This window comes from Eubalaena glacialis, chromosome 3 (genome assembly GCF_028564815.1).
Source record: "Eubalaena glacialis isolate mEubGla1 chromosome 3, mEubGla1.1.hap2.+ XY, whole genome shotgun sequence".
Classification (NCBI taxonomy): domain Eukaryota; kingdom Metazoa; phylum Chordata; class Mammalia; order Artiodactyla; family Balaenidae; genus Eubalaena; species Eubalaena glacialis.
In genome coordinates, this window is record NC_083718.1 from 77,564,423 (window position 1) to 77,583,560 (window position 19,138).

The following is a 19,138-nucleotide window of genomic DNA, read 5'->3' on the forward strand; positions in this document are numbered from 1 at the left end:
TTACAGCATTTTGTTCCATCTGAGATCACAGTTTCATCCCTAATTTGGCCCCTCTCATCTCTCCTGGCACTCCGTCAGGCCCTGGAGCCCAGAATGGGTCCCAGCCCTGGGAATAGAAGGAAAAGCTTCTCTGAGTGGCACCCCCTTTTCCTGCCATCTCCTAGCAACTCATTCCCTGTGGCTTTCCACACTGGTGTTCCCTAACACCCTGCGCCTGCAGGATGGTTCCTGCTGCCCCGAACAATCTCCCCTTCCAGGTGTCACCGTGGCTACTTTCTCTCCTTCAGGTCTTGGTTCAAATGTCACCTTCCAGTTCAAACATACTGCCTTCCCTGGCCACCGTGTTTAAAATTGCACACTCCACTCTCAGCCTGCACCCCATCCTCCTTCCCTCCTTTCTCCTATCACTACGTGATACTCAATGTATTTTACTTATTTATTTTCTGTCTCCACCCACAGGATGTACACTCTGTAAGGGCAGGTTTGTGTTGGTTTTGTTGATGCAGAGTAGTGCCTGGCATGTTGTAGGTGCTGGATAAATATTTGTTGAATGAACGAATGAATGAGTGAATATCACACTGCCCTCATGCTCTTGAATCCCCTGGCCTGGTGCCCAGCCAGCCCAGGGTCCCAGCGACCCAGCCTGTCATTGGATCTAAAATGAAACCAGTTTCCATTTCAGTTTCCAATGCTTCCTCATTTCCTGTCAGTTTCCAGTGCTTCCTCATTGTTCATTTCCCAAAGGTAAAAACCTGAGAAGCCGGTTCTCCCTATAGCCTGAGGAGTGGAGGTTGGGAAGGGGATGGAGGGAGGTTGGGAAGGGGATGGAGGGTGGTTTGTGTGCTCTGGGCATATGGAAGGTGGTTGAGGATTTGGCAGAAAAAAAATGGGAAGAGGGCAGGAGGAAGGGGTAGGAGCCAGCATTGGTTCATTTACTCCTTGCCTTCAGCCTTGCAGTGGAAAATCACTGTGGAGGTAAAGGGAAAGTAGGCTTGGCCCATGGTGGCTGATGGGAAGGAGAGCTGGAGAAGGAAGGCAGGGAGGAGGAAGAGGAGGGGGAGGGGGAAGAGGGGTTCACAGTGTGGCTGACCTGTAGGGGAAAAGTATAGTTCTGTGCGGTCTGTTCATGTGCACTGAGTGTGCGTCCAGGTGTGTGAGAATTCACAGGGCCAGGGCTCAGGGGGTGCGGGTGGGAGGAGATGAAACTGTGATCATGTGTGGAGGCTGCCTGTGAGTATGTGTTTACCAAGGACTGGGGACTGGGGGTGCAGAGAGGTGTGTGTCGGGTGCGTGTAGGCAGAGCGTAAGCGTCTGAGCGTTTGTACATGGCTCCATGGAGAACAATATGTCCATTCCTGCCTGTGCAGCCCAGAGAGGCCTTTGAGAGCTTGGCAAAAGGCCCAAGGACCAGTGGAACAGGGAAAGGGCTGGACGGTAGGGCCCCAGGGAGGGAGCAATAAAGGGCCTGGGATTAAATTTGTTGAAGAGAAGGCTAAAGGTAAATTAGTAACCGTCTCCTTGTGAAGAAAGGAGTTTTAGTCCCAGTGGCTAGGGAGGTAGATTAAAAGACAATGCACTGAAGTTGCACCTAGAGACATTTAGGTTAAACAAGGAAAAAAGATCCTCTTGACTCTGAGGTGTTATTAGCCTCTAGATTCTCTTAAGGGTCAGGAGGAAGGTCTTCAATAATAGGACAAATCTCATCTTCTTAAGGTGGAAAATGAGCAATTCTGCTGGGAACACTCATATATACACCCATTTTTTCATTCATGTATTCATTCGTTCAACAATTATTGGGGTTCTACCCTATGCCAGGCCTTATGGGGGATGTGAAGATTATTAATGCATGATCTCTTTGCTCAAAAAAGTACCTAGTCCTGTAGGGGAGGTAAAATATGGATAGGAGCCATGATAATTCAAAAAGCCAGTGATATGTGCCTTTGGAGAAATGCAAATAGGGCTCTTTGGGAGGATCACTTGCCAGCCTCCCACAGCCCTGGATCATTTATGGGGTGGAGGTTGGTGGTGATGTCATGGTGAGCTGAGGCTACGTGTCTCAGGGATCCTCTCCCCTGATCTGCTGGGGGGGGAGTGGGGCTGCTGGTTGGTGGGGGTGGGATTGCTCCTCCAGAAGAAGTAGTAGTCACTGGCTCTGTGGTCAGAGGTCAAGTTTCAGTGGGGGGGGTGAAGGGGCTGTTCCTCTCCTGCCTGGAGTGGGGGTGGGCAAAGAAGTCTGAGTCAGGGTGAGAACCAGGGATTGGGTGGGGACAGATCAACATCACTGGGGGAGGGTAGGTGGGGAGTGGGTCATACAAGCATCTCCCCAAACACTGGGGCTGCCACACCATTTTGCCCCACTGTGGACAGGGCCTGAACTTTGAGTTGTGTTTCCATGAGAGAAATGTAGCTCGGTGCGGGGCTGAACCATCAGGGTGATGATGACGATGATGATTCACCATTTTTCTGTTAGTCACTCTGCTGAGAGCTTTACCTGTATATTGTATTTGTTCTTCCATTATTTCAAAAAATATTCATTGAGAACCTATTCAGGGCAAGGCATCTACTGGGTGTTGGAGGATACAGAAGTCAACAAAACAAGTACACTCTGTGCCCTCCTGGGAGGAGCTAGAAGAGCAGAGGGCCAATTATAATGTGATTTGTGGTGTGCTAAGGGGAGTCTAGGTGAGAACCCAGAGGAGGGGACTTAACCCAGCCTCACGGGGAGGGGCATCAGTGAAGATTTCTGGAAGGTCTGAACGGAGGATTTAAGGATAATTAGAAGCATAAGGGAGAGGCCAGTAGTGTTGAAGAGGACAGCGGTCTCCGGGTCTCCGCCGATCTGCAGCATGGGTGTGGGCTGGAGGTGGGAATGTGCAGGGCTGGACAGTAGAATGGGTGTGTTTAGAGGCCGGAGGGGTGGGTGCTGAGAAATGCACATCATCAGAGGGCCTTCAATGTCAATGAATAATTTTGGACCTTTCATTAAGTGCAGGGGAAGACATTGAAGGATTTTAAGCAGGGGGATGAGGAGATGAGAGTTGGGTTTTAATTTAGCCAATTTCCTTAGGCTGCAGGGTAGAGAATGGCCTAGGGTTGGAGAAGACTAGTGAGTGAGGCAGGCCAACTCCAGGAGGTTACTGCAGCAGTCACAGCAGAAGCAAGAGCGGCCTGGGGAAGGAGGGCCAGTGGGGATGGAAAGAAGAGACTGGATTTCAAAATTGTTTAGTACTCTGACTGTGCAGAGTTGAAGAAGGGGGCGAGGGATCCAGAAAGAGGGGCTTCAGGATTCAGCCACTAAGCAAATGGTGTCTGTGGCTAGGATGGGAAATCCAGGAGAAGGGGCTTGACCACCACCACAGAATATTATTCTCTCCTATTTTACAGATGAGGAAACTGAGGCTAATAGAGCAAAAGTAACTTGTAGAACCTACCTAGCAGGTGGCTGAACTGGGACTTAGAACTTGTGGCAGAAGAAGTCCAAGCTAATTGCTCACCCCATCGTGGAGCTCCCTGGCTTGGTGGCTGACCCTGGGGAAGGGTTCGGCCTGCAGCCAGCATGAACTGTGGTTTTTCTGTAGGTGGAGGCCAGGGCCACAGTGAGGAAGGGAGAGGTCTGGCTTAGGAAGAAGTGCAGGAAGTTCAGCTCTGCACCAGCCACCTCTCCAAGGCAAACGGAGATCTAGCAGCCACAGAAAGGAACTAAGAGACCCTGAGGCCCAGCCCCTGATCTTGCAACTTGGGGTTTCTGTCCTGAAGGCCCCCTGACTTTTTGGAGCCCTCTGACAGCCTACCATTTCCCTCCAGCCATAAAAACTACCACAGCCCCCAGGACAGTAACTGAGAGCTGTATTTTCAAGGCACTTCCATATCTATTAATTCCAGGGAGACTTGTCACCTCTTGGGAAGGCTTGAATATTTTTATACCCTTTGGGGAGAAGAAAGAAACTGAAACCGAGAGACTGAAAGTGATGGGCCATGGTCCCAGGGATCTTGAGAGTTGAAAGCACACCTTATGTGTCTTTAGATGGCTCATGGTTCTCAGAACATTAGTAGCAGGCCCAGAGGAGCTCAGCCCAAGTTCATGGTTTTGAATTGGTTCTGCATGTACTAGAATCCAGGTCTCTGGACTCCTGGTCAGACGCCGGGTGTTGAAAATACCCATGTCAAGCATCCCTGGGGATGGGCTGACTGTAGTCCCCATCCTGTATTTTCCCCCAACCCAGCTACCCCCTAAGACTGCGAGCATTGGAATCCCCTGGGATACTGGTTAGAAATGCAGATTCTAGTTAGTCCTATTAGACCTATTAGGCCAGGAATCTGTGGTGGAGGTGATGGGGGTGGTGTCTTGAATTTGCATTTCAAACTGGCTTCCCCCGTAATTCTTAGGCAGCGACACTGTCCTAGGGGATTTGGAGAGAGAAGTTTCTCCAACAAGAAAACTGAGGTCTGAGCCAGCCCTGGCTGCGCCTTGAACGGGAGTTGTCCCCACCCCCTGACGCTGTACTGTTTGGCGACTGTGGCTGGGTTGCCGGGGGAACCAGGCTGTGTAACTTCCTGGCTTGGGTGGTTTTCCCCTCCTTAGCCTTATCTCAGCATCCGCCACCCAGTCCAGGGCCGTGCTGGTCACGTAGGAGGGGAAGCTGGTGCCAGGTGTGTGGAGACGTGTGCAGGGCACCAGGGCGACACTGGCCCAAGGACCTGGGGCGGTCAGGAGGGTGATGAGATTTTGAAGAAGAAGTAGGGGAGGCTGCAGATTTGTGGATGACTTTCTCCTTGGCCTGAGGGTTATCTGCCCAGTGGGAATGTGGCCAGGTAGGGAGGTTGAGGAAATGGGGATGTATGACCAGCATGGGGCTCTCTCTGTCACGGCTCTGGAGGTTCATCTCCTCATGCACGCCTCCTCCCGTGGGTGGGGGCACCAGTATCAGAGGGTGATGTTGCCCTTCTGGCCTGTGCCCTCTTGTCTTTCCCTCCTTCCCCCATCTAGACGCAGGGCCTCCAGCTAGGCACAAGCATCACCCTGTAGTCCCCACTTCCACTCCCACCCTAACCATCTTCCTCCCCCGGTTCCACTCCACCCCAACTCTTTCCCTCGTGCTCACAATCTTTCTCCTTGGCCCCAGATTTCTTCTTGTTCCTCGAACTCTCTTCCCCATCCCTGTCCCTTGCCTAGTCTCTCAGGTTGTAGCAGGAAGGCTCTACAGTTTTGAAGAATGGGAAAGAGAAAGAGAGTTTGGAAGAAAGCAGGAAGGCAGCAAATTCCTGGAGGAAAATAATACATGCATTTAAGTATTTATTTATGTTTTAAGCCATACTTTGTTTTAGAGAGACTTGAGGCAATTTTGATAGTTCAAGTATTCCAGGAAGAAGGGGGTTGTGAAACAGTCTCTCAGGCATCCTTTGCAACTTAGAGGATTTACAGTCTGATTCCTGGTCGTGTTTATATGACACTGAGGACAAAAGACATTCTTCCCACACCCCCAGTATCTCCCTGCTCTGTGGGAAGGAACAGGGAAGAAAACCACCAGGCACTATGCAAACTGATTTTCCAGCCTGGTCTGCTCTTCCCAGTGCCTCTCTTTTGGGCTATTACCCACCGACACAGATGAGGAAACAAGGCCCAGGTGGTTAGGCGGTTCACCTAAGGTCTCTCAGCTATAAGTAACGGCGCCAGGGGTCAAAGTCTGTTGGTCTGGCTCCAAAATCAGTCACTACTTTCCTTCTTCACTGCGCTGCCCCAGGAACACAAGTCCTGGGAGAGCACCTTCCAGGCTGCCTTAGATAGAATTGTGGGCTCTGAACAGTCTAGGAAACGATGATTTACTGAGACCTGACGGGCATCCTAGAGTTCCCATCATGGGCAGGTGTCACCCCCAAGATGGGAGTAGAAGCTGCCCAAGGAGGTGGGTCCAGAGGAAGGAGCTGGGGCCTCCATCCTGGAGAACAGCCAGGATGTGTATATACAGCAAAGGAGTTCAGAGAGAAATCAGGAGTGCAATAGACCACCACTAACCCACAACTCCATGCACTTAACACAAAGTCTTCTATTGGAAGCCCCATCTTTTTGCCCATTGTCCATGTGGGGCCCTGCTTCCCCCATGCCGCATCCAGACTCCACAACTCTGATCCCTGTTCCTAAATGCATATCAGAGAGAGAGGGAGAGAGAGAGAAAGGGAATCAGAGTCTCCTTTCTCATGCTCTTAGGAGACATGCTCTAGTGAGAGGCCAGAGTTTTCACTTTAACCAAATGGCTCCTCTGGGTCCTGTCTCCCAGGCTCCTCCCATTTAAATGTGCTTGTTCATCACAGAGTCAAAATTCCTATCCCTCCTGCCTCAGCCAATGTGGGGAGCATCTCAGGAGAACAGCAGGGTGAGGCCTGCCTGACCCAGCACCCCAAGGCCCGGTAGGGTGAGGAGGAGCTGCGGGACCCAGCCCAGCCCCTGGGCTCTGCTCCAGCTCCGAGGCATCCAGCAACTTTCTGGGATCTGGGCTCCTGGCTCCTGGCCAGCAATCCTGGGTTTACTCTGAGACTTCTCTGGGAGTGGCGACTTGGTAGGAAGGGTCAGGCAGCCGGAGGTGGAGTTAGGGTTAGGCAGATAATCTGGACCTGCCCTCTTCCTCAGGCAGCAGCAGCCAGCCTCTTAAACCTCCCCCGTTGTTCTCATCCCTCGGCTAGCTAGGCAATGAGAATGCTGAAAATGGGGCAGAGCACAGGAGGAGAGTGAAATGAGAGTTTAAGGATTGGGCTAGAAGGAGGAAGCCCCCAAAGATGCACAGCAAGTAGAAAAGACAGGAAGACAAGGAAGGGCACAGGGGAGAAGGTGGAACAGGACGGTGAGGGGAGGAGTGGGCTGAGCCTGGCTGAGGTCGGGAGGTGAGAGCAAGGGCAATCCGCCCCACACCCATCGGACACGGCTGGGCAATTGAGCCAATTGCTGAGAAGGGAAAGGTTGCCTCCCCACTTCTCAGAGGTGGAACTGGGTTTTGTGAGGCCTGAAGCTTATACAATTTTGGAAGCTCCTTTTAAGAAAAACAAAACAAAATTAATTACAGGAGTAAACATTTAACTAGAATAATGTCACAACAAATTATACATTAAAAAAAAAATCTGGCAGGGATTTCCCTGGTGGTCCAGTGGTTAAGACTCCGTGCTTCCACTGCAGGGGGCAAGGGTTCCATCCCTGGTTGGGAAACTAAGATCCCACGTGCCGTGCGGTGTGGCAAAAAAATTTAAAAAATAAAAATCTGGCAAATACTATAAACATCATAACATCTGGAAGAGTGAAATAAGATTCATATGAATTCACTGCCTGAAACAAGTCTAAAATAGTTTTCGCCCTTACCTTTTTTTTGGCAGCTTATTCTTTGTCTCTTCACACGATAAAGATTTTATAATATTACCTTATATGGAGAACAGAACAATAATTCAGTTTTTTTCCTCTGGCATGATTTTGATCAACACTTTTATTATTGATAGATTAGAATGTTTCATTACACAGCTTCTTGTATCAATTTTTTGATTGTTGTCAAATTTGGGAAAAATCTCTGAAATTTCTCTCTTATATGAGTTGTAGAATTTCAGGAGATATTGTCCAGTAATTAATCTTTTTTTTTTTTTTTATTTAGACTGTGCCGGGTCTTAGTTGCGGCACACGGGATCTTTGTTGCGCCACGCGGACTCTTAGTTGCGGCTTGCACGTGGGATCTAGTTGCCTGACCAGGGATTGAAACTGGGCCCCCTGTATTGGGAGTATGGACTCTTACCCCCTGGACCACCAGAGAAGTCCTTCAGTAATTAATCTTAAGTGTTCTTTGAGTTCATGACACTCATTTACCCGATTGTCATAAGTCCTCATTTTAGTGTACTAATGTGAGTTTTATGCAATCTCCATCAGTGTCAATCTTTTATATCAAATCAACAAGAAATTTAATATTTCCCCAATGTATTCATACAATTTTCTTCCCCTTGTTAGTTGGATTATTAAACAATCCAAGTGCTTGTTTATTCTGTTCAAAATTTGTCTATTCCTCTTATTGAATTACCTTTTCTGGTAATCTGAAAATTTTTGTTTCAATTTGCTTCTCAATTTCAAAATAATTTCTACTGATTCATGATTCATTTTTATTATTTGTGTTTCATAAACCCATTAATATCTTTTACTGAAATATAATTGACATATAACATTGTATTAGTTTCAGGTGTACAATACAATGATTCAATATTTGTATATATTGTGAAATGATCACCACAATAATTTATCACCACACAGTTTTTTTCTTATGATGAAAACTTTTAAGATCTACTCTCTTAGCAACTTTCAAATATACAATACAGTATTACTAACTACAGTCACCATGCTGTGCATTATATCCCCAGGACTTTTTAATTTAATTTAATTTAATTTATTTTTCATTTTTTTTAATATTTTGGCCGTGCTGCATGGCATATGGCATCTTAGTTCCCCATCCAGGGATTGAACCTGCACCCCCTGCAGTGGAAGCACGGAGTCTTAACCACCAGACTGCCAGGGAAGTCCCGGGACTTATTTATTTTATAACTAGAAGTTTGTACTTTTTGACCCCCTGCCCTGCCTCTGCCAATCACCAGTATGTTCTCTGTACCTATGAGTTCTTTTTGTAGATTCCACATATAAGTGATACCACACAGTCTTTGTCTTTCTCTATTTGACTTATTTTACTTACCATAATGCCCTCAAGGGCCATCCATGTTGTTGCAAATAGAAAGATTTCAGTCTTTTTCATGACTAAATAATATTCCATTGTATATATACACCACATTTCCTTTATCCATTGATGGACATTTAGATTCCTTCCATGTCTTGGCTATTGCTGCGGTGAATATGGGGTGCACATATCTTTTTGAGTAGTGTTTTTGTTTCTTTTGAATAAGTACCTGGAAGTGGAATTGCTGGATCATATGGTAGTTCTATTTTTAATTTTTTTTTTTAATAAATTTATTTCATTTATTTTAATTTTGGCTGCGTTGGGTCTTTGTTGCTGAGTGCAGGCTTTCTCTATTTGCTGCGAGCGAGGGCTACTCTTGGTTGAGGTGCATGGGCTTCTCATCGTGGTGGCTTCTCTTGTTGCAGAGCACGGGCTCTAGGCGCACGGACTTCAGTAGTTGTGGCTCGTGGGCTCCAGAGCACAGGCTCAGTAGTTGTGGCGCACGGGCTTAGCTGCTCCGCGGCATGTGGGATCTTCCCGAACCAGGGCTCAAACCCATGTCCCCTGCATTGGCAGGCGGATTCTTAACCACTGCACCACCAGGGAAGCCCTATTTTTAATTTTTTGAGGAACTTTCATACTGTTTTCCATAGAGACTGCACCAGTTTACATTCCCACCAACAGTGCACAGGGATTCCCCTTTCTCCACATCCTTGCCAACATTTGTTATTTCCTGTCTTTCTAATAATAGCCGTTCTAACAGTTATGAGGTGATAGCTCATTGTGGTTTTGATTTGCATTTTCCTGATGATTAGTGATGTTGAGCATCTTTTCATGTACCTGTTGGCTATATGTATGTCTTCTCTGGAAAAATCTCTATTCAGATCCTCTATCCATTTTTCAATTTTTTTTTTTTTTTGGCTGTTGAGTTGTATGAGTTCTTTACACACTTGGAATATTTACCCTCATCAGATATATGATTTGCAAATATTTTCTCCCATTTGGTAGGTTGCCTTTTCCTTTTGTTGATGGTTTCCTTTGCTGTGTGGAATAAACCCGTTAATTTTTAAGTAAATTTTCTGTCCTTTAATACATACTTGTAAAGTTGACAGAAGAAGAAAATGTACTCTTTCTTTCTTTCTGGCTGCGTTGGGTCTTCGTTGCTGCGTGCGGGTTTTCTCTGGTTGTGGCGAGCAGGGTCTATTCTTCGTTGTGGAGTGCGGGCTTCTCATCGCGGTGGCTTCTCTTGTTGCGGAGCACAGGCTCTACGTGTGCGGGCTTCAGTAGTTGTGGCTTGTAGGCTCCAGGTGCGCAGGCTTCAGTAGTTGTGGCACACGGGCTCGGTAGTTGTGGCTCGCGGGCTCTAGAGTGCAGGCTCAGTAGTTGTGGCTCACAGGCTTAGTTGCTCCGCGGCATGTGGGATCTTCCCGGACCAGGGCTCGAACCCGTGTCCCCTGAATTGGCAGGCGGATTCTTAACCACTGCGCCACCAGGGAAGTCCGTATTATTTAAATTTTTAAAGACACTTTCCAAAAAGCAGTTTAGAAAGGCATATGTAAGTTGTTTCAACTTTTTGAGAATATATTATAGATCATTAAAATATCACTGTTATGTAGCAAGGTGTGGGAGGCAGAACAGTGCACCACCTCCCCTCCTGCGAATGTCCACCTCTTAATTCCCAGAACTGTGAATATTTACCTACAGGCAAAAGGGACTCTGCAGATATGGTTCGATTAGGGACCCTGAGATGGGGAGATTATCTTGGATTATCCGGGTGGACCCAACCTAATCACAAGTCTAAAACTCAGGGAATCTTTCCCAGAACGAGATGCAACTAGGGTGGAGTGCTCAGAGAGATGCAATGTTACTGGCTTTTTTTTCCTTTTAATTTTTAAATTTATTTATTTATTTAGCTGCACCGGGTTTTAGTTGCGGCATGAGGGATCTTTGTTGCTGCGAGCAGGATCTTCGTTGCAGCATGGGAGATCTATATCCCTGATCAGGATGTAACCCAGGCCCCCTGCATTGGGAGAGCGGAGTCTTAACCACTGGACCACCAGGGAAATCCCACAATGTTACTGGCTTTAAAGATGGAGGAAGGGGGTCATGAGCCAAGGAACATGAGTGGCCCCTAGAAACTAGATAAAGGATTCAGCCTAGAGCCTTAGTAAGGAATGCAACCCTGCCAACACCTGGTTTTTACCCAGTAAGACCCTTGTTGAACTCCAGAATTGTAAGATAATAACTTTATGTTGTTTTAAACCACTAAGTTTGTGGTAAGTTGCTGCAGCAGTGGTAGAAAACTAATACACAAGGCTTAAGTAGTTTTTAAATGGAAAGACCATCTCATTATACCTAAAAAAATCCAAGTAAGCATGTGTGTTTAAAATTATCTAGGAGAAGAAGTCAAAAAGAAAACCTATCACTGTTGGAAAAACAGAAGTAGTCAATGAGTTTAGGTCCTTTGAAGGCAGCTTTTTTTCTCTGATGAGATGCATACTGTGTTTATAATTACAAATGTTGCATCGCTGGGTCTCTTCCAGGCCAGAGAGAACTTCAGTTTGACCAGGTCTTGATGAGAACAGAATACTCACTTACAGTTTTACATAACAGAGGCTTAGAATCTTTTCACAGAGAGACTTCTGGCTTTGTTCATTTCAAACCTTGTTTTTCCTCCACTGTGCAAATAATCTTGGTGTGAGCCTCGTAGCACATATTCCCATGGAGATTATGGCCAGTCCTTCCTATCCTGACATCAGGTGAGGTGGCATAGTGGCTTGGTGGAAGGAGTGTTCCAGGCAGCCGTTCCTCCACCTGGACAGCTGGCAGTAACTTAACTATCTGTGTAAGTGGTGGAGAACCACACAAACCTGTTTCATTAAATCCAAAGTAAAATGTATCCTTAACTCAGCTTACTTTTTTTTTTTGGCCGTGCCGCGCAGCATGCAGGATCTTAGTTCCCTGTCCAGGAATCAAACCTGTGCCCCGTGCAGTAGAAGCGCGGAGTCCTAACCACTGGACCACCAGGGAATTCCCTCAACTTACTTTTTCAAGCGGCTCATGCAAATGGGAGGCCGGAAGCTTAAGCACTGATAGCTTTGAGGTAAATTCAAACAAAAGCCTGGGAAGCAATTCCCTTACCCTGCATTTGGTCATCCCCCTCCTTTCTGACTCAACCTCACACCTTTCCTTCAGAGAGGCAGCCTGAGTCGAGAAAAGAACACTAACTTTTGAGTTTGGACAGTTATCTCTCTTGGTTTCAGTTTCTTCTTTGGTGATGTGGATAATAACTACCCCATAGAGATGTGGCTGTGAGAACTGGGTGGAAAACATAGGGGAAGCATCCAATCCACAGGGGACTGGTTACTTCATCTTCCCTCCTCTCTGGGCTGCAACGAAGAGGCTGGGGAAGGAAGGGTGCCAGGAACAGAAAAGCCCTTCCCTCGCTCTCAAGCCGGGAGGATCGTGCCAGCACCTGTAGGGTAGCTACCCTGGCTTCTCCTTCCCTCTGATCCCACCTCCAACACTTTCTGCCCGCCCCACCCCCTAACTTGTCCTTCTGAGGATCCCAAAGGAGATAAGGCTGGAAAATCCAGGGAAGGAATGTGAAGCTTGCCGGAGTTAAGCCTTTTTAAAAACAACTGGAGGTGACCTGGTCTCCCTTCCCCCACTCCCCTGGAGCTTGTAAACAGTCCTCAACCACCCTAGCTCTGCAGCCGATCCTTCAGCCCTGAGTATGTCAGAGGAGGCAGTGACTGGCTTTACAACACAAAAGTCAGGTTGGAGTAAGCCCCAGAAAGGTGGGCTGTGGAGGGAGGTTTGGGCGTGGGAAAGTAGCTCAGAACTGCAGTCACCACTTCTTTTTGGTCTAAGAGTTCAGTTTATCAGCACTGGAGAAAAAAACAAAAGGAGTTGGTCTTGTGGGAAGGCTTTGTGAGGCTTGGAGCAGGCACAGCTGTGGGGTAAGTCCAATCTTGTCCCTGCAGGTTGGGAGGTATAGGTGCCAAACCAAATTGGGAAAATCATAAAACTCCTAAAAAGCTTTCCAGAACAGTACATACAAACTGGGAAGCATTAAAAGGCAGGTTCCCTAAAGCCATGTCCATAGATTTCGATTCAGATACTCTAGTAGGGTCTACATTTCATTTTTAATAAACTCTCCTAGGCGATTCGGAGCTGGAGGTCTGAGGCCCACATTTTAAGGAACTGCTCCTGAAACTACATACACATCCTCACGGCTGGAAGTTCCTTCTTTGGTCTAACCAGACTCTCTGCTGCTGTGAAACTTGTTTCGTCTGATCCTGCTTGCTTCTCTGCAGACTAAATTCTCATCAGGGTTTGGCTTGGCTCCTCACAGGCACTGGGGCAACGGTTACCATGGTAACCTAGATGGGGTGTAGGGGAAAAACCGTGACCCTGGGCCTGGCTCCTGGAGTGGCTGCCAGCAAGTCAGACCCGCTGGGTCCATGCTAGGACCTTGACGGTTTGGGTCCTGACCCAAGAGTTCAGCCAAAGCAAAGTGAAGAGCGGGGCGCGCCAGGGCGGGTCAGTCTTTCAGAGCCAGTTCCCGCTCGAGCGCCGGCGGGAATGGTCAGAGGGTGGGGCTAGTGTTCCTAAAGCCACAGCGCGCCGCGTCTACCAGCCAGAGCGGATCAGAGCGGAGGGGCGGGGCCGGGGCGGGGCGGGGGCGGGGCCCGGGCCGGAGAACGCGGGCTCTTGGTTACTATGGTAACGCGTCAACACCTAGCGTCGGTGGTGCAGTGGGTGGCGGAAGCGGTGGAGGCGCGGAGTTAGTGCGGCTGAGATGGTGAGGTCCCGGGTGTGGAGGAGAACCTCGGATGGGGGCCTCATGTGTCCTCAATTGGGTTGGGGTTCTAATCTGGGAAAGTGGGCATCTGGGAGATAGACAGAAGTTGGGTCTGGGGTCAGGAAGGCCCAGGAGCGGGGATGACACCCCTGGAAGAGGCAAGGGAAGTCCTGAGGGGGGTCCAAAAGAGAAATTAGGGGTGGGGTCGATAGCGATTGGAAATGTGATCCGGTGCTGAGCAGAGGCAGTAGGGAGAAGGGCTGTCCCAACCTTCTTCCCCCTCCTATCGGTCTGGGGCCTCCATGGGCTGGGGATTGTGGGATGTGATGTGGGAAAACCATTGGTGAGGAGGCCAGATAACAGGTTATGGTACGCGTTCTGCCTCTGACCAGCAGGGTGACAATGTGTAAGTCACCTAATGTCCTGAGCCTAAGTTTTGTCTTCTGTTACTGGGGCTCTGGGTCACTCCTAGGTACTCAACAAACATTTGCAAATGAATGAATGAATGAATGAAGAGGGTACCAGATTTGAAAGTCCCTGGAGAGGGATTGGGACTGTCTAGCAGGTCTGGGGTTCCCCAGGATGGAGAGGACAAGGGTCATGAGGGTTGAAAGGGCAGTGGGCCTGGGAGGAGGTATGAAGGAGATGTCTGGGATCCCATGAGGATGGTGTGGTCCCTGAGGAATAAGTGAGAGGGGCAGAGGATAGGTGTTGGAGCCTTGGGTTACTGGAAATAACCTTAGAATTTCTGCGTGCACACCCGGTGGCAAAGGAGTCTGTGATGTACCTGTGGACACACTTCATGCTCAGAGGTCACAGTGCTTTTCTGGGGCTCAGTGGTTCAAATTCAGGGTCCCCAAGTCAGGATTTCAAGAAGAGCCTTGTTAATTATAAAAGAAACAAATCTCCCACAAAGAGCACTTACGCATTTTACGATGCATATTTATCTCCAGCTCTCCTGGGTGATTTACAGGCCCAGTGCTGTGTGTCTGTCTCTGAGGGCCTAGCATCACACTTGGCATCTAAGGGCACACAGTAAATGTTAGTTCTCTTTTTCTCCTGTTTCAAAAATGTCATATTTCCGAGTCCACATTAATCAGTGAGTTGCACCTGGGCTAGACTTGTGGGCTTTGGCTCATGCAAATCAGGGATTCCCCACCCAAGGGCCACTCAGGGAGGGGTTTTGGTCTGTTGACTGAGACCTTCTGAAGTCCCTTGGACAGGACTGGGCATATGGGCACCTTTGAGAAGCAATGGGTCAAGTTAATGATCTCTGCGCTTCTGTGAGACCAAGAGTGTGTGTGTGTGTGTGTGTGTGTGTGTGTGTGTGTGTGTATGGTGCTACTAGCTTTTGAGAGTGTTTGGAGGAGTGGGGAGAGGTGATAGTTGGGGGGAGGGTCACAATTAGGCAGACCTCCAGGATTCTTAGAAAAACAATGAATAACATCCCCCAGAAGGACGGACAGGGCCTCAGTACTGAGTAGGATGTCATCTTCAAGTGGTACTCCACAGATGGCCAACCTAGTCTTATTTGAGGAAAGAGGTGACCCGAATGTATCACTCAGTGGAAGGTAAGGTGCCTGGTTCATGGGCATCCCCACCTTCTTAGTAACCAAAGTCTACAGAAAGGAGGTAGAATCAGACTAAGAGCTCAAAGCCTGAATTTGCCAGCCTGCGGTGAACCTATATGCAAAAGAGACACTAGATCCCAGGGTGGAGAGGACATCCAGGAAAGGACAAGCCTTTGTCTTTGTTCAGTTGACAGGTGTTACAGTTACGTCATGGAAACTCCACACTGCCCTGTTCCAGCCCTGTTCGAGATCTGTCTTGTCGGATTTGAGCTGAACATCCCAGATCTCGGGACATCTGGCACTGCAGCTTTTTAAGGGCTGCACTCTCCGTGTTCAGAGTCAGGGCACCAGGTCCACTGCTTTGTTTTGTAGTCAAATAAAAATAGTTCCCTCCTCCCCCTGCCCCAGTCATAAAGAGAGTTACCTACTCAGTGCAGAACATTGTTCAATACAAGGAACACCTTAAGATGCTAATACTCACCTGAAATTACTGTTAAACATTCTTGTGAACTTTCTTTTAGTAACACATTCTGGGTGCATACCCTTCATATGAACATTTTTACTGCTGTACTTGCATGTTTCTTATAATCTGCTTTCTTTAACACTTAATATGGGGACTTCCCTGGTGGTCCAGTGGTTAAGAATCGGTCTTGCAATGCAGGGGATGCCGGTTCAATCCCTGGTTGGGGAGCTAAGATCCCACATGCCGCGGGGCAACTAAGCCCACGCGCCACAATTAGTGAGCCCGCGTGCCACAAGGAAAGAGCCCACATGCAGCAACTAAGACCCGACGCAGCCAGTAAATAAATATTAAACAAAAAAAGAATTGAAAGCAGGGACTAGAACATATATATATATATATATAAACTTAATGTGTTAGGGAGATCATCCTGTATCTATAACGGAGTGAAAATCATCTTCTGAATGACCAGCTAATCTTTCTGCATCAGTCTCTCCCAAAGCCCCCAGCAATGGCTGAATTCTTGTAAACCTGGGATAGAATGGTATTTGAAGAGACAGGGAGTCAGCTAGGTCACCAAAAGGAAAATATCAAGGCAGAGCTGGCATCTTTTTCTGTCCCAGTCCTCATCTTTGCCAATCATCCTTGTCTCCTCAGCGGTCTTTCGTTACCTTCAAGAGCCGCCTTGGGACTTCCTTGGTGGTGCAGTGGTTGAGAATCCGCCTGCCAATGCAGGGGACACGGGTTTGAGCCCCGGTCTGGGAAGATTCCACATGCCACGGAGCAACTAAGCCCGTGCGCCGCAACTACTGAGCCTGTGCTCTAGAGCCCACGAGCCACAACTACTGAGCCCGTGTGCCACAACTACTGAAGCCCATGTGCCTAGAGCCCGTGCTCCGCAGCAAGAGAAGCCACTGCAATGAGAGGCCCGTGCACCGCAAGGAAGAGTAGCCCCTGCTCGCCACAACTAGAGAAAGCCCGCGTGTAGCAGCGAAGACCCAGTGCAGCCAAAAATAAATAAATAAAAGAAAAAAGAAAAAAGAAAAAAAAAGAGCTGCCTTCCCCCAGGGAAGACTAGCCGGCTTCTCTCTAGGTATGGCTCAGCTTCTTGGGGATATTTTTGGTCATGCAAGAAATAAAACCAGCCCTTCACCTCCTGAAAGAACCTCTTGGCTATTGCCTCTAGCCCAGAGGGATCTAACTTTCCATTTCTGCTTGGTTCTTCATTTTTTCTAGTACTTTTACACAGTGACCTCCCTAATCCTTCTTGTTGCTTTTGGCAAAACTGCTTATTCTAACCCTGGTGTAAGGCTTGTGGCTTCAAAGTCAGCATTTCCCCAATAAGGTTTTTCAGCCACCCAACCCCAGAGCTCAGGGCTTCCTTATACTCTGCCCAGTGGCCGCTTTTCTGTGGTCATCATCTGTTTTCCTTCCTATGTTCTGACTTCGAGGCTCAGGCAGTCGAGTATCTCTTGTGCGACTTCCTTTTGACCTGGGTATCAAGAGCATAGGAGAGAAGCGATGCAGTCCCAGCCCTGGAGGAACCTACAGTCTGGTGGACACCCAAGGCCAAGGGAAAAGCTTGCAGGAGCCCTTGAAAAGGAACAGGAAAACAAATGCAAAACAACAATAATGCTTTCCATCTGTGCTCCAAAGCCCTTTCTCATACATTATTTTCCACAGTGCAGAGCACATACGTGATATGGAAAATGTGGAGTGGTGGCATACTTGGGAAAGGCTTCCGTCTCAATCTGGTCTGCAGCCCCCAAGAGGTCATCTTGTTTGGCTTCATTCATTCATTCTTCCCCAAATACATATCGAGCTCCTACTACATGCCAGGCACCTTTCCCCTTAGCTGTCTACAGAATTCACACCATCTCTCATGTTCCATTGCCCTCCATCTTTTCTGGTTATTCCCAATGCTTTGCCTCAATCCCACCTATAGTGGTTTCTATTCATTTCCTCTTATTCTATTTTTGGTGGAAAGGGGAGCTGTTGGTCCCCAGTTACCATATAATAACCCTTCAGAGTCTGTTCTTAGGCATCCTTGGGGCTGCTGTATTAACCTTTTAATAAAGCCGAGCTTCTCTGCTCTACTGTATGGGGGCTGACTGAGGCTGTAAAGGGAGGCGCCCTCTGTAAGCCTGTTGCTGGCTGTGCCAGGCTGGGAGGGAAAGGGTGCACACAGCAGTGCTCGTTGTATGGAACAGAGCCAGCTGGAGAATAAGTGCCCGATTTAGTGTGAAAACCTGATACAGGTGGAACAGGTGCTGCTGGGGTGGGAGGGTGTCTGTGTGGTCATGGCAGATCAGAGGGAACTTTCAAAACACGCTGTCCAGTGTTTAGTGACCTGGAATGCATCTCCCCATTCACCCTGTCCTCCTGACAGCTGCTCATTCCCAGGCTTGGTAGACCCGACGTGTCCAGCCCATTCCCCCGAGGTGTCCCAGCTCAGAGAACTGCGGGAGATGTGGGCTCCTCCAGAGTGAGATTTGAATCAGCTTTAGATTAAGCCTGGAGTTGTCCTGCAGTCCTCACAGAAACTGCCTCCTGGAGATAGACTTCTCCTCTTGGGTGTGAGCTGAAGCTGGACTGACCTTGGGGAAAGGAGGTTGTATCAGTCAGGGTTCTTGGTTATAAGCAACAGAGCCAGAACTCGAATTTAAGGAGACGGGAATGTATGAAGAGGATTTTGGAGCGCGCACAGACTTCACACCAACGCTGGGCAAGTAGGCTTGGAAAATGAGAACAGAGGAGGCACTGCAGCCAGAACCTAGGCCTAAATCACAATCCAGAAATGGTCTGGCAAAGACCCTCGATGCACTGTTGCACCTCCAGCACTTGCAGCTTTATTGTGGGCAGTTGCCGCTGTTACCCTTATCAGCATTGCCCCAGACACGGGGTGTGGCTGCCTTTGTCAGAAGGGGTTTCCATGTTCTCCTTCTTGCATCACTAGTTCCCTATTTATTGTCAGGCTTGGGGCATCTGATGGCTCAGCCTAGGGGTCATTTGCCCAGGCTTGGAAGGCAAACATCTGGTGTTTTCAGCTTCTACATTCAGGGATGATCCTTGTCTCTCTCACCTCATTAGATGGTGAGAGAAATCTAGAAAATACTGGATGGTTAAAAACTGACTAATGCACGTTAAAGGGGTCCTGGGAGTGAAAGAGCATCATGGTGGATGCTGTGAACCGGTCTGCCTAACTGTAGCTGGCAGCTGTTAATACACTGAAGTTTATCAGGCACCAACCACCCGCCAGCAGTGGGCGAAGTGCTTTTCCATCCTGAGTGTCCTCAGGTCCCCAGCACAACCTTGTGAGATGGTGGGGACATGAAGGAGGTCAAATAGTAGTGTCAGTTGTGAAGGGGGTTTGGCACTCGGGCTGAGGAGGTTGGAGGTGAAGAGGACACTACGTATCTGGGCAGGAAAGCCCACGTGGCCTCACAAGACTGTGCTTGTGGGAAACTAGAACCGAGCTGACACTGAGGTCATCCTTCTGCCATCCTGTGTCCTTTCTCCTTCCTTCCCTGCCGCACGATGTCTTGGCCTTCTTTAGCCGGGGACCCTCAGGAGTCCTCCTCCTCACTGAGCTGGTGTGCCAGCCTCTGCTCCT